The 15,902-nt window shown below is 31.0% G+C and overlaps 2 long non-coding RNA genes across 8 annotated transcripts; both read right to left on the reverse strand.

Moving 5' to 3' along the window:
• Positions 1-768: 768 nt before the first annotated feature.
• LOC127106019 (uncharacterized) lies at positions 769-4,117 on the reverse strand. 6 transcript variants are annotated; one of them, XR_007795212.1, is made up of 5 exons: positions 3,513-4,116; positions 2,895-3,131; positions 2,014-2,620; positions 1,184-1,378; positions 769-1,060 (listed from the first exon to the last, which is right to left on the reverse strand). It is a non-coding gene; the product is annotated as an uncharacterized LOC127106019 (long non-coding RNA). The 6 variants fall into 6 exon arrangements; XR_007795209.1 differs by having other exon boundaries at positions 3,039-3,131; positions 3,513-4,112; XR_007795213.1 differs by having other exon boundaries at positions 2,511-2,620; positions 3,513-4,109.
• A 1,131-nt stretch (positions 4,118-5,248) lies between these two features.
• Positions 5,249-8,662, reverse strand: LOC127106151 (uncharacterized). 2 transcript variants are annotated; one of them, XR_007795297.1, is made up of 5 exons: positions 8,287-8,662; positions 7,784-7,904; positions 7,249-7,370; positions 5,870-6,351; positions 5,249-5,451 (listed from the first exon to the last, which is right to left on the reverse strand). It is a non-coding gene; the product is annotated as an uncharacterized LOC127106151 (long non-coding RNA). The 2 variants fall into 2 exon arrangements; XR_007795296.1 differs by having other exon boundaries at positions 8,220-8,662.
• Between the last annotated feature and the right edge of the window lie 7,240 nt (positions 8,663-15,902).

Raw genomic sequence — 15,902 nt, forward strand, 5'->3', positions numbered from 1 at the left:
TCGGACCTATAGTGATTAATACCATTACGTATAGAGGGTGGTGTCATCCTAAAATTAGGAATCACTTAATAATATAGACATCGGACGTATAGTGATTAATACTATTACTTATAGAGGGTGGTGTCATCCTAAAATTAGGAATCACTTAGCTAATCTTATGATGGATTAAGTTGGGAGTGTGTGGTCCTTTTGGTTGGTTTTTGTTATTTCTGGACTTGTTTCTTGCTTCCTTAATAAACATTTTTTTTATTCAAAAACATATATTAGTGAAATTATTACATTAATAAAGAAAAATACATTGTTCTATACATATAGCAAAAACAAAATATAATATGGTAAAAAAAATGCTATTAATAAAAAATGAAAGGGATTGATAATACAAAATTATTACATAAAAACATATTATTACATAAAAACATCCCGATCCAAAAAATTATAATATATTTCGTTGAATAACACTCATTTTCAGGTAGATTTTAAAATTTATTTTAATACAAAATTTATGATTTTTTAAATTAACCGATTATTATAATTTTTTTAAACTAACAACTTTCAAATTATTTTTCACATTATAAAAATTTAATACATTGAAGTTAATATTTAAATATTAAATACTAATTTAAATGTACACTAATAATCATTTAAAATTATCAGAATAAAATTTTTCTTTGTATAAAAAAATAAATTGTAATAATGATCATAAGTGAATAATTTATTTAAAAACTTATAAATGAAATGATAGACTAATTGAAATTATTATAAATAAAGTGGTACAACATAATTTTTTTATTTATCATAAATTTAAATTTTAATATCATTAATTATAATTTTAAAATAGAAAAATAAAATACATTATAAATATTATAAACTTATAATTTTTGTTGTTAATAATAAAATATAGATTGAATTGGGATGTAATTGCTGCCACTTTTTAAAAGTATATGTCTACTACATATCCTATAACTGCCGCCTGATTCAATATCAATTCCATTGAAATTCCTTGGGAGGGGAACAACTTGGTCTTCTCCGATTTTTCTCCCTTGTTCAAGCCAAGACCGTTCTATAAATAAAACATTACCAATCAACCATAAGTATTGTAAAGTCAGCATTCAATCATTCATATCAGATTTGTCATTTGACCAACTTGATATAAATTTTAAGGATGGAAATTTTCATTTGATACCTTTTTATAAAATAATTATTCCAGATGGATCCAAACCACCCATATCCTCAGCTTCAGTTTTGAAAATATATCTCTTCCAGCTCCCCAAAAATCAAATACTTTGTCAAAGAAGTCGCAATGCACCCAAAGGGGGTGTATGTAACCATAATAAGTGGATAGATTTTGTTTCCTTATAACGCATTTAAAAAAAAAACTCTGCAAAGAATTGCCATCATTTCAAAACCACAATTTCAATGTCTCTAATCAAAATATTCCTTATTTAAAAAATAAAGAATGGGGAGTTATCCTCGCATGATTTACTAATGCAATATAACACGTATCAAGAAATCTAATTCGAAAAAGATAAGACAAAAGTGAGATAAAACTTAAGAAGCCCGAATACATAGTATAATATATATATATATATATATATATATATATATATATATATATATATATATATATATATATATATATATATATAGTTTATAAAAATCATATAGGCAATTGCTCATAAATACATAAACATATTGTAATCAGTACATTATTTTGCTCCTATGCAATATTGTGATCATGCACAAAAAAAAGTAAGATATATCAATAAAATTACTACATAGGTCTCATTTACATAATAACTGTCTGAGCAAGTCAGATATGAAGCATTATTTTTTTTGTTAATATCTTACTTGACATAATAGTTAATGTTCAGATAGCATCACAAAATCCAATCCAAAGAGCATTACAAATAAACATAAAAAAAAAAAAAACAGTTCATGCTATTCCAGATGCAACAAAGAAATATTTCTTGAAGATGGAAAAAAAACAGGTTTAATAATAAGTCTTGTAGTTACCCTTAGTATCAAATAAGAACCCCAACATGCCAGGCCGATCAGGTATGATGGTTGAATTATATTCCCCGAAAATATAGCATGAAATATTGGGTAAGGTCCACAAAAGTAATGACATTGAGACTTTGAGCATGTCCACAAAAAAACATGATAAATAGATAATAAATGGCGCATCACAGAACAATAACAATAGCTGATATTTGACACACTTATTTACATTTACGTACTACACATAAAAGTCTAACAATCTCATCTCAATTCAATTCAGTACATGTATCCATGGTTCATAAAAATCACTATTATTAGATTTAGAATGATAAGAACACAAGATACCTTATAAACTAACACAGTTATTGCTGAATATACAACTATGAATGTGTATCTTTCATTTACACCCAAGGAATAAATTTTAAAGACTAGAAAAAGAGTGTGCAAAAAGACATTTGAAAAAACTACATGACAATTAAAGCACAAATTCGTACTATATATTGCAATCTTACCTTGGTTGTTTTCAACACTAACAATCCTTCAATACCAAAAGTCAATTGCAGTGCACCAGACTTTTTTACTATTACCTCTGTCATATGTGTCTCATATCCAAGTTTGAAACCTTAAAAAAAAATCAAAGGACTTGAGGATGGAAAGTAAACAAAACATTGGTATATTTATATAATTGAAAAGTTCATATATATGGTTACTTCAAATCAATAGTGTCAATATTATACATCATCAAATTATTTTAAATTCTATAACAATATAAACTTCAGCCTTAAGTGTAATAAAGTTTAATTACAATAGCTAACAAAGAACCTCTACACATAATGAAATAGCTATATACACATTCTAAAACAAGCAATATTCAAGCGTATAATAGTTTCACTAACCATGTTGATGAGGTTGACCATCTACCTTTTGTTCTTCTAAGTAATGTAAAATAAAAGACACAGAGCAAAATAATAATAAAAAAATAACAAAAGTAAAAAAAATTCTTGAAATAGATATTAAATTATGAATTTTAACTCACCAACCTGCTTATAAAATGAAGTGAAATGTTTGGCAAGTAGAAAGGAAAAATCCTCCACATAAAGTATCTCCAAACATTCTTTGACTTTTGCATATACCTAATCACACATCAATTCAAAATTCAAAATTAATATGAAGCTATATGATAAAGAATGAACATACAAAACAATTAAATCTACAAACTTAACAACCGCAGACCTTTCCGGTATATTTCAGCTTCAAATGTCATACATATTTGATGCAAAATAAGAGGAAAAACTTAGATTCACATAATCGAACTATAAAATGCAAGATTCAAAATGCATAAACTTAACCCTAAACATAAAAAAGTAATATTCTAAATGCAAGATTCAAAAAGTACGATTATTCATCAAAACCCATAAAATCAAAACACATAAACTGAACCATTAAAATCAAAATACATAAACTGAACCCATAAAATCAAAAAGCATAAACGGAATCCATATAAATTTACATACCATTTGAAGTAACACCTTGATTCCACTTTCAACATGAATTTCAGAAGTTCGACTACAACAATAACAAAATCAGTCGAAACCCTAACTATTGACAGTGAATCTAAACATTTTTTTGAGATCCTTGCAATTATAAAAATGAATCATCCATCTCCGAAGGCTTTCATAGAACACCCTTAGCGTGAAGGAAGAAACATGGATGTGAAAAGATATGGAAGCTGATGGTATGGGTAGATATGGTTGGACGTTTTTGGTTGTAGAAATCATAAAGAAGAAAGAAGTTGTTGAAGAAAAAGGAAATCAAAGATGAAGATGATCTCGGTCTAAGAGAAAATAGATATGAAGTTTAGGGTAATGGAAATGTGGGGCATAGGAAATCATAGTTTTCTCTAGGTAGTAGAGGTAGGTCTGTTGTACAAAAGAAAATTTTGAAAAGCCATCTCATGTAAGAAGATGTGATGATTGTGTCAAGAAAAAGAAGAATTGAAAGAAGGATGGATGGTTGAGTGCCACAAAAGGGACAAAAATGAAATTTCCAGAGCATAAGAGTTTCTTATATGATAGATGTATTTGTAGATCTATAGCATAGTATCTTAAAGACAGAAGAAAAAAAGTAAGTTAGGCCTAAGGGTGTACACGGATTGGGTTGGACCCGGTTTGGTCTAATCCATTATCCAATCCGTTCAAATTTCAATGAATTTGGTCCGTCGTCCAACCCGCAGTTTTATTGTCGAAACCGATCTGAACCGACACGTTCTTTAATGGGTTGCACAGGTTGTGTTTCAAATAAAAAATATTTTTTTATGATTATTTTTTACGGTTTAAAAAATATAACACAACTCAATTCAATCATACATATTTATAACACTCAAATTCGATGAAACACATCATATAATATCTAATAAAATTCATCAACACAGCATAACACTTGATAATAGTATAAATTTCAATAAGACACGTTATTTACACAAAATGCATAAATTGAAAATGATGAAAAAGAAAATAAGAAACGAACATTTAATCTTAGAATTATGATGCAGAAGAAAATAAAAAACGAACATTTAATCTTAGAATTACGTAAAGTCATTGGTTTAGTAGTTTATTGGTAATGAATAAAAAAAATTAAAAATTTATGGTGATTAGTGAGATATTAATTTTATAATTTTATTTTAAATAATAATAAAAATAACAAGAAATAGCTAAAGACACGTCAATGGGTTGGGTCAACGAGTCCGCACGTTACAAAACTCAAACCCGATATCCGAACCAATATTATACTGGTTGTTATGGATTGAGTTGTGTATATTCGTAAATAGATGAGTTCGTAAAATTTATGTGTTGATTCGGTTTGGATTTAATGGGTTCGTGGGTCGACCCGCACCAATGCCACAACTAGAAAAACTCTAGTTTCAAGCGGATTTGAGCTATAAATCTCAGGAAAGAGGTTTGTTGCGGTTTTTCCTGCCGTTTATGGTTCCCAGGTATATCCGCATGTAAATGTGGCGGTGTCAAAGTGCAAGATTCAAGATCCGTAGGTAAATCCGCAGCTAATGTATTTCGAAATTGAAAAAAAAAACTAAATTTATTTGATAAATTGAGACGGCAGTTTTCCTGTGATAATAATGTGAATACTCTTAATTTAAAAGAATATGCCTCCCTTCCACTAGATATACGCATTGCTTCTACTAAAAAATATACACGTACAAACAATAGTGGCCTTCCCCAACTTATCAATGATGTGAAAAAAAAAATTTAACAGCGAAATTATGTTCTAGATATTGGTACAAATAGGGACCAACTCTAATTAAAGAATAATATGCTATTTATACAAAACATTACAAAATCAACTCTCAACTATGTTTCATGCTTAAAACTAGGATAAAATTTGTGACAATTTACAACATCTCACTGTATAATCTCCTGAGCCTCATCATTTTCCTTCCTGCAAAAATAAATATCTAGATTTTTAGTCTAATCTAGTTGCAATTAGAATCTTTTATAACATTAAGTTAACACATGATGGAACAATTCTAAAAGGCACGTAAAATAAGATCCATGTCAGTTTGTGTATGGTATAAGGATATATGCTTTTGAGGTTGTGAACAAGGACATCAGAACTATTTCATTGCCTATGGATATAAGTCATCAATGACAATTAGTTCAAGAATGTCATCACTATGGGATAAAACTCAAAATCTAAAGGCATAACAGAAACAATAGATTTTTGTTAAAATGTAACACATTTGCTCACTCTTTTCTCTATTCAAGTTTGAAGACTCGTATTGGTAAGAACTACTTCTAGAGGAAGCAGTCTTTATAAACTACAATTAAAACAAATATCAACAAATTAAGAAACTAACCTTAACTTTTTGGATAACCTTAACAGCAACACCCTGACCCTGAATCCTTGCTCATTCTCCTCCTCACTGCCTCACAATGGCTCTTCAAAGCTTCTTTTTTACTTTGATCACTTTCAGCCCATTTGAAAGGGTCTTTATCTTTATTTTGAGTTCGAGCGTTAAGTTTCTTAGCCAGACTTAATGATCCTCTTGCACTTGAGACATGGGGTGATTTCTCCCTAGTGATCTTTCTATTTTGAACTCCTTGAAACATGTCCATGTCTAGTGATGACAAGTACTGATCCATGAATCCCAGAGCAGCTAGGGTTGAATCCTCAAGCTCTGGTGAGTTATATAGATGGTTGTTGTCATCAAAGCTCTAAGCATTAATAATGGTTCCCTGTCATAGCTCTCTAATATCTGACAAATCTAGTTCACCGATTTCAGTTCCCATAGCTATCACAGCTGCTTCTTTCACTTCTGCCTCAACTTCCTGTCAAAATCTGTAATGTGTTTCAGGATAAAGAAAAAATATTAAAATATCAAAGTATGTGAAACTAGATATTATTAGTTTAAAGAAGTGTCACAAGTTCAAGACACTGTATTTTCAGTTATGTTGGCAATACTGCTTAATTACTTCTAGTCAAACCAAGGTTTGAAGTCAAATGTAATTCTACTTCAAAACCACCAAACACCATCAAAGGATCAAACTCAAGTTTGTGACTCTAAACTCATTTTCACCTATCACATTTCGATGGAAACAAAGCATGTTAATCAGGTAATAAATAATAACAGAATATAATACGATAATATTTTTAAACTTTCCAAGTAATCACAACTAACCAAACAAGCCAAAACGGTAAAAGCTCGCAAAAAGTATGAAATCACTAACCTCCACTACAAAATAATTAAGTTTAAGCAACGACCAAAAATGTGGACAAAAGTATAACAATCGTAGCTCAGAGAATCAGGCATTGTAAGAATTCCAGAGGAAATATACAATTGTAAACTAGGAGAGTGTTTCACTTGTTCTTATTGACGCTCTCAAACCATACCTCTAAAAAATTGTTTGTACATCTGGAGCATAGGTATGCAAAAAATAGGTGCAAAAACAACCAATGAGGACTGTCCACATGCACAAACAAATGAAAATTAAAAGCAGTCCAAACACCAATGTTTAAAAAATGGTAACAAAGAGTAGAGACAAGAAAAAACTATGCTACGTAATAAAACAACAAAAGCATCTACACATCAATCAGAATGCATTAGCATTGAAGTAATGTAATGTCTTGACAAAACATCATTTACGACAAATAATCTGGAAAAAGATAATATAATAGGGAAAAGGCATGAATTAGCATTGACTTGTATATTAGAAACAAAGACATGATTCTACATACCTTTTTTAGCTTGTGGAAATTATTGCGCCCATCGAGGGAGGTCTCCTAGGATAATATTGTGTTATGTTAAAATGATAAGATCCATTCCAAAGCTTTCAAGGGGAGGTAACAAATCCAGTACCCTGTATCCACATAACCAGTCATAATCTCATTCATCAAAAGCCTTCCAATGAGACCATGAATACATTTTCAAAACTCAGAACATCCATATTCAGAGTCACTTAGAAGTAATAATTGTAATGATTTTAATTATTTTAATTACTAGGACAAGATTTTAATCAAATAGAATTGGAAAATCCTTTGTTCAAAACCTTACCAAAAAAGAGGACAAAATTAAATTAATTATACACATATAGAGCTTATACCATTCAAAACTCACATCATTTGAGCAAATTTTCTCAATCAAGATACAAGCAAGCATTAATGAGCCAGTAAGGTCACTCATCACTCATTTGTTTAACCTTGTTGTGAAGGGTTCATTAAGTATGAAAACAGTAAACATGTATATCACAAGCATATGTTCACAAGCAAATACCTCATAATGATATCGCGAATGCATGGCAACAAGAGGATGCAACACTCGATTGACTGTCAGCACAATTGAACACTGTAACATTAGCCAGTAAAGTGTAACTCACAGTATACACATTGAGTCCCTGTAAAGTAATAAAGTTGATTTTAGTTCAAGTCTAAACTTAAGCCAAATTGAACACTGTAACAGCACATTAGGCAATAGAATTTACTTTAAGAGTGCAATAAAGGAATTACAGAAAAAAAAAAATTAAAAACACACAGAGGCATTTTATCAAAGATTTAGAGTGCGATAAAGGATCTCATGTTTTGCTCATAAGAGTAACTACTTCTTTATACAGAAACATTCATAGTTCACATTTATTCAAATTCAAATTCTTAACATGTTAACCATAAGAGTAACTATAATTGAAGGTAAGATTAAAAGTAAAATAAAAAACCTTAGAAATAAACAAAACCTTTAACAGTATATAACTCTCAAATCACGATCTAACCGAAAAATATTACCGCAACAGAGGAGATGAAGTAACTTCGTTGGTTGTTCCCAAATGAAAATACTTGGCTCAAATGAACGAAGGCGGAAGAAGAGCACAGCTACAGAGAAGCTACGGGAGAGAGAGAAGTTATGAGCTACGATGAAAACGCAATCAGAAGCTATGATTTGTTGAAGAAATTAGGGATACGATGATAAGAGAAATTAGGGAATCTGAAAGCGATTTTTGGCTATGATTTGATGAGGCGATTTCAATCTGGAAGGATTTTGGCTTATGATTTGTTGAAGCGATTTCAATCTGAGATAAGATTTTGGTATGAAGCTGGAACTTCGGTTTTTGATTAAAGTTAATTAAAGTAGCAAAACTAAATTGTTGTGTGAAAATGATCTTAAAAGAGAAATTAATAAATTATATATAGACTTTGTTTCAGATAAATAACAACTGAGGTTATTGTTCTAATGGTAAAAAAAGTTTATGGTTATAATTATAATATATACTTTAAGTGGAGAATATTATATCTTATAAATATTATATTTTATCTATAAATAAAATTAATATATTCAAAAAAATAAAATATACATAAATATAATTTTAAATTTAATTGATATATAAATAATTAGTGGTAAATAATTAATAAATGAATTTGGTTTCTTTGTTAGACAAATGGCTCATGCTCATGTGAGTTTGATCCTCAAAATGATTTTCTTTCTACATGTTTTATATTTTCTTTTTTAAAATTTTTTATACTTTTATAAAATTACAAGTTGAAGGATTATCCATCAATTATACCATAAACTTACATTTGTAGGTTTTCTAATTTTCACAACAATACAAAAAGTATTAAATAAACAAACTTTTTTACAAAAATTACTAAAAAACCCAATTAATATAGTAGAATTTCCATAAAAGAATATAAAATTTAATATTAAATTAAAAAAGTATCAAAAGCATATCTTTGAAACCAATATGTGAATTATATTTTACAATTTTATTTATTAATAGTCAAAATATAATATAATTTGTAAAAAATTTAGTACTAAAGATCCGCAGTCAAGACCGCTGTAAAGAATTTGAGGTTTCATTAGATAACTATTCCTGCGAAAAAATCGCAGTTTAGACTGCCGGAAAGTTGATATATTATTTTAAAATTAAAAACCGCCGGTAAAACCACGGGAATTCCCGCGGATTTTGCTGCTATCTCATATTTTGCAGAAAATAATGTTTCACAATAGAAATTCGCAGCTAAAATCGCAAGTGAACCTGCGGATCTCTTTCCACATGCAAATCCGCACGCACTCCGTGTATTTCTTGTCGTCTAAATACCCTAGTTAGACCTGACAATTTAAGAGTAATGTAAAAAAGATTCCGTTATAATTCACTAGAAATTTTTTTTCTTTTAAGTTAATATTGGATTAAAATTATTCTCATTTTTATTTAAAAGGTGTAAAAAAATATTAGATTGAGCTAATTATTAGTGACAAATAAAATATTTATTCCATATATTGATTTTGCCTTCAAAGGCTTATTATACGTGGTTTATTTTTAGTCTAACAATTTGAATATAACTTAAGTGTAAAAATTTAATTTGAATTAATTATTTATTATTATTTTTTAATTAGACAGTGTTAAAAAATAACTTTAATTAATTTTTTAATCATAAATATTTGCCCATGTATGCTTTTTGATTAACTTTATCACAAAAATAACTTTATCATAATTATAATTATTCTTATTTTTATTTTTGAAAAAATTAAAAAAATTTCAACTTATTTATATTAGTCACAAAAATATTTAACTTATAATAAATTGTATATTTTAGTAAATTTTTTAATAATTAATTTTTAAAAAATAAAGTTTGCATAAAAGAGACCAAGTTGACAAAAAAAACAGCTTATCAATTTAAAAATATAAAAAAAAGGTATAATGTTTTTATTTATAAAAAAATTTAAGAAAAAATTATATGAGGGTAATATTAAAAGAATACTTTGGATATTATATAAAAATGATACATCCATTACTTTAATACATGGTGGATAGCATAAATACAAAATTATCCTTGTAACTTTATCATAATTATAATAATTCTTATTTTTATTTTTGAAAAGATTAAAATACTTTTAAATTAAATTAGATTATTAATCACAATCAAATATTTATCTTATAAATAAATTGTATATGTTAATAACTTTTTGAATAATTCATTTATATAAAAAATAATATTTACATAAAAAGACAAAGTTGACAAAAAAATTAACTTATCAATTTTAAAATAAATAAAAAAGTATAACGTTTTTCTTTAAAAAAAATAGTTTGGATATTATATAAAAATGACACATCCATTACTTTAGTAAATGGTGGATAGCATAAATACAAAATTTTCCTTGTAAAAGCACATCTCAAAAGAGAATTAGGTGTAAAGGATTATCTAGTATTTTTCATAGTAGTTGTTTTTCTCAAGTTTATATAGTGATATTATATCTATAAAACAACATTAATTAAGAATTATTTGATACATTATTATTATATAAAAGACATTTGGAATTGCTATTTCACACCGGATGATCTTTAGAGTTAAAGTAATCTTAACTGATTTAGAAGTTAGTTAATGGTAGTTATAGTTTGTTATGCTCATTTTCTAGTTAGGTAGAAAGATTGCTTGTATCCTAAGTAATAAGTAATTAGTGAACAATTAACTCTTGTATATAAGCTATACTACTACTTGATCAATGTACGAGGATTCATTTTCATTTTCTCATTATCCTTTTTTTTTTCATGCTCAATATCATGAATTTACGTGAGTTCTCATATCATAATATAACATTAGTAGCATTCGATCCTCGATTTTTTCCTTGATTGATCTTCTTTGTTCATTGTTTTTCATTATGTTTCAATTTGCTTATGCAAATTTTTGTTTCTATCCAACCCAATCATGACACCACATGTTGCTCCCGTTATTAATCGAATCACCAATGGTAAAGTTGATTATGTCTATTATATTCATCTTAGCGAAGGTACAAACTCTATTAGCATCACATCTCAACTGAATGATTCTAATTACATTTTTGGGTCAAGATCAATTCAACACGCTCTTAGCATCAATAACATGTAAGTTGTAAATGCGCCTAAGAGGGGGGGGTGAATTAGGTGATAAAAATTTCTTCGATCTAGTTTCCGGTTTTTGGATATTTTTGTTTAAGTGCGGAAAATTAAAATGCGGAAAGTAAACGACACCGGAAATTATAGTGGTTCCCTTCACAATCCGAAGGTACATCCACTCCCCTTTCACATGAAAGAGAATTCACTATAGTTAGAAATGGTACAGCCTATTCACACAAACGGTGAAGCCTACTATCTAACCTATAGACAAACAAGTGTATGAAGAACAATCCTCTTCAACACCGACCCTTGTGTCCAACAATCCTGGATCACAAGTCAAACAGAAATAATTTCTATGAATGATTTTAACAAAGATGTAATAGTATCAATCTTCTCTTGATTGATCTTCTCCTTAGATAAATAAGCCACTCAAAAGATAATATGCAAGTGTTCAACAAAAGAATGAGATGAAAATTTTTATTATGAACACTTTCAAAAATTATTAAAGGAAAAATATGAGAGAGTGATTTATTTGAAGTTTGTATGAAAATTCTTGGAGGTGAAAAATTCATTTTGAAAATTTAATAATTTATATTGCCAAAAATACCTTTTCAAAGAGGTATCATTTCCCTCATGAACATTGATGAAAAGATATAATTTTTCAAAGCCATTTTTGCTGTAACGAACAGTGTTAACCGGTTAACCATATGGGTTAACCGGTTAACGCATGCAAACGTTAACAAAGAATTTGAAAATTGGGGCTGTTAACCGGTTAACCCATATGGTTAACCGGTTAACACTGTTGAAATGCAGAAAAATACTTAAAAATAAATGTGTCTTGCATTTCAAGGTGTTAACAAATGGTTATGTTAAGAGATGCACATGCAGATCATATTTGTTGAACACTTGTATACTAATCTAAGAGTGAGTTAGATATACCTAAGAAGTGAATCAACAAACTTGCCAAATGGTGTCTTGAAAATGAAGCTTGATCAAAAATGCATATGCGGCTTTGGATACTTGATGCTTGAGATAACTTTGTAGCTCTTCTCTTTTTGCATTGATGCAAGTTGTCTTCATCAAAATACTTCTTGGATTGAAGCTTGCTTCTACAATCTCCCCCTTTTTGATGATGACAACCACTTTGAGATAGATGCAGAAGGTGGAGTTTCTCTAAGATGATTTCTCCCCCTGAATTTAAGAACTCCCCCTAAATGAGAGGCATACAACAATTCTGCATAGAAAACTATTAGAGAAACAAGTCTTCTCCCCCTTTGTCATTAGCAAAAAGGAAGAGACTTAAGGAAAAAGCATACAAGTAAACATACATTTTGCGATTATCAGATAAACATTGAATCACAAGGTATGACAGAATAAAAATGGATTTAAAAGTTAAGTGTTTGGTAGACATGACAAGCATAAACATAGTTTAACAATAAAAACACTAGGACAACATATAACAGAAAACATAAACAGGAAAAGAACATAGTGCTTTATTCTTCTTCCGAACCGGCCTCATCCTCCTCACCATCCGCTTCACTACCGTCAGCACCTTCATCATCTTCTACGGGAAGGTTGCGGGAACTCAATACTAGGTTCCGAAGACTCTTGATAGCACGGGTGGTCTCACGGTGGTGGCTCATCATGGTAGTATAGAGAAATTCATTGGTAATGCCACCTTCCGGAATAGGGAAGTTTGAAGAGGAGGACCCATCATCATATTTGTAGGAGCCGTCGTTGCTTTGAATAATTCCAGTATTTTTCATGATGGTAACGCCGTTGATTTCATTTGCTGTAGTGGTCATAGCCAAAAAAGGTTCTCGCCCGATTTCCATATCTGTGAGTTCCAAAATCCTTGAGATAAGGCGACCGTATGGCAGCCGTGTCTTGAGAGAAAGTTGTTGTCGCAGATGATACAACATGGTGGGCAGCCAATTAACTCGGATCTTGTTCTTTACTGCAAACAGAACTTGCATTTCCAAATCATTGATTTGAGATAGGTTGGAATCCTTGGGCAGCAGGACATGGCAGATAACATAATGCAGCATACGATCGTCAACCGACAGATTCTTAGCATAGCAAAGTATGCGAGAAGTGCGCTGTCCCGACACAACCACCTCCCTGGGAAATCTGCAGATAGAGTAGTAGTATTCCATCTTATCATACTGAGCCCATTTTCCTTCCTCATAATTAACACCTTTTCGTAGGAAAAAACCTGAATATGGAATCTTAAGAGACGCAGCCAACGTCCCAAGGTCGGTAACAATTTCACAGTCTCTAACAGTTGCAGACAGCATGTGTTGTTCATCAGTATTTAGATTTAAAGTAAAATGATTCAGAAAGGATTTTACCAAGTCAGTGTAAATTTTCCCATTATCAGTGATGAACTCATGCAATCCTTGAAACTTCAACAACTCAGGAAAAGAGAAAGTAGTGAAGGATTTGAGATTCACATACTTACCCTTAAGCAGATGTCGAACCCTGACCTTGAAGTCCATTCTCCTTTTCTTGGCAGTTTCCATTTTCAACTCTTCCTCTTCACTGCTAGAAGATGAGACAGGAGCCTTTCCCATTCTTGGTGGAGCCATGAAGAAGATGAAGATTCTAGGGTTTAGAGATGGATTTTCGGAAAGGGGTTTGAGAGTTATGAAAGTTGAAAGTAAAGAGATGAAGGGTTTAAGGTGAGTAATGAGGGAGGAGAGAGTTATGAGGAGTAGGTGAAAGAACAAAGCACATGCAATGAACATAAACCCAAAAAAATATAAAACATTTAATTAAAACGTTCTGTATTTTAAAACGAAAAACAGAGTTGCTATTGGGAGGCGTTAACCGGTTAACCTATACCGTTAACCGGTTAACGGACTGAATTTTTCAAAAAATAGAAAAAAAACAGCAGCTCCGTTAGGAAGAATCGGGAAAAAATATTTTCAAAATTTTTGCACAAAGTGTTAGCACTTATCAATACGCAACTTTCGATTTAAAAATATTTTAGAACGGATAATATTTGGACATGCGAAAGTAAGAAAAACGGAAAACGACGAAAAAGAAGTGCTAGCATGCATAACATAAAAATTGAAAGTAAACACATTTTTAGCAACTATACCACATAACAAGTAATTTGAAGACAAGGTTAGATGTCACCTTCATTGAGAATACCGAGTTCTCGCCGAATTTTGAAGAATTGCTCTTTAGCCAATGGTTTTGTGAATATGTCAGCGAGTTGGTTATGTGTATCCACGAACGTAACATCTACATCTCCGTTAAGCACGTGATCTCGGAGGAAATGATGTCGGATATCTATGTGCTTCGTCCTTGAATGCATGACCGGGTTCTTTGTGATGTTGATGGCACTTGTGTTATCGCATCGAAGAGGAATGCAGCCGAGGTCTATACCAAAATCCAGAAGTTGTTGCTTGAGCCATAAAATTTGTGCACAACAACTGCCTGCTGCAATGTACTCTGCTTCGGCCGTGCTAAGTGCGACACATGCTTGCTTCTTGCATGCCCATGACACTAGTGCATTCCCGAGAATGTGACAGGTACCACTTGTGCTTTTTCTATCGGTCTTACAGCCTGCATAGTCAGCATCAGAATAACCAATCAAGGAACATGTACTACCTTTTGGATACCATAGTCCGACGTTCGTTGATTCTTTGAGATATTTCATAATCCTCTTCACGGCGGTGAGATGCGATTCCTTCGGGTTTGCTTGAAAGCGTGCACACAAACATACACTAAACATAATGTCAGGACGGCTTGCCGTCAAATATAGTAATGAACCAATCATACCTCGATATTTTGTAATATCTATTGACATTCCGGATTCATCTTGATCGACGTACGTTCCGGATCCCATAGGAGTGGACATCACTTTGCAACTATCCATATCAAATCTTTTCAATAATTCCTTGCAATACTTGGATTGGTTGATGAAGATGCCATCCTTGGTTTGCTTGATTTGTAGTCCAAGAAAATATTTCAATTTTCCCATCATGGACATCTCGAATTCTCCTTGCATCATGGTTGAAAACTCTTCGCAAAGATCTTTATTTGTTGAACCGAAGATGATGTCGTCGACATAGACTTGAGCCAATAAGGTGTTGCCCTTGATCTTCTTTATGAATAAAGTCTTGTCAACCTTTCCTTTTACAAAACCCTTTTCACAAAGAAAGTTGCTGAGGCGGTCATACCACGCTCTCGGTGCTTGCTTTAACCCATATAGTGCTTTCTTCAACTTGTAGACATGTGAAGGGTTCTTGAAGTCTTCAAAACCCGGAGGTTGTTTGACGTAGACTTCTTCATTGATATAGCCATTTAGGAAAGCGCTTTTGACATCCATTTGAAACAATTGAAAGTTCATAGAACAAGCAAAAGCAAGTAATAATCGAATTGCTTCTAACCTTGCTACCGGAGCGAACGTCTCATCAAAATCAATTCCTTCTTGTTGGTTGTATCCTTGTGCGACCAATCTTGCTTTGTTACGAACTATGATCCCATTCTCATCAAGTTTGTTCTTGAAGACCCATCTTGTTC

This window comes from Lathyrus oleraceus, chromosome 7 (genome assembly GCF_024323335.1).
Source record: "Lathyrus oleraceus cultivar Zhongwan6 chromosome 7, CAAS_Psat_ZW6_1.0, whole genome shotgun sequence".
Classification (NCBI taxonomy): Eukaryota; Viridiplantae; Streptophyta; class Magnoliopsida; order Fabales; family Fabaceae; genus Lathyrus; species Lathyrus oleraceus.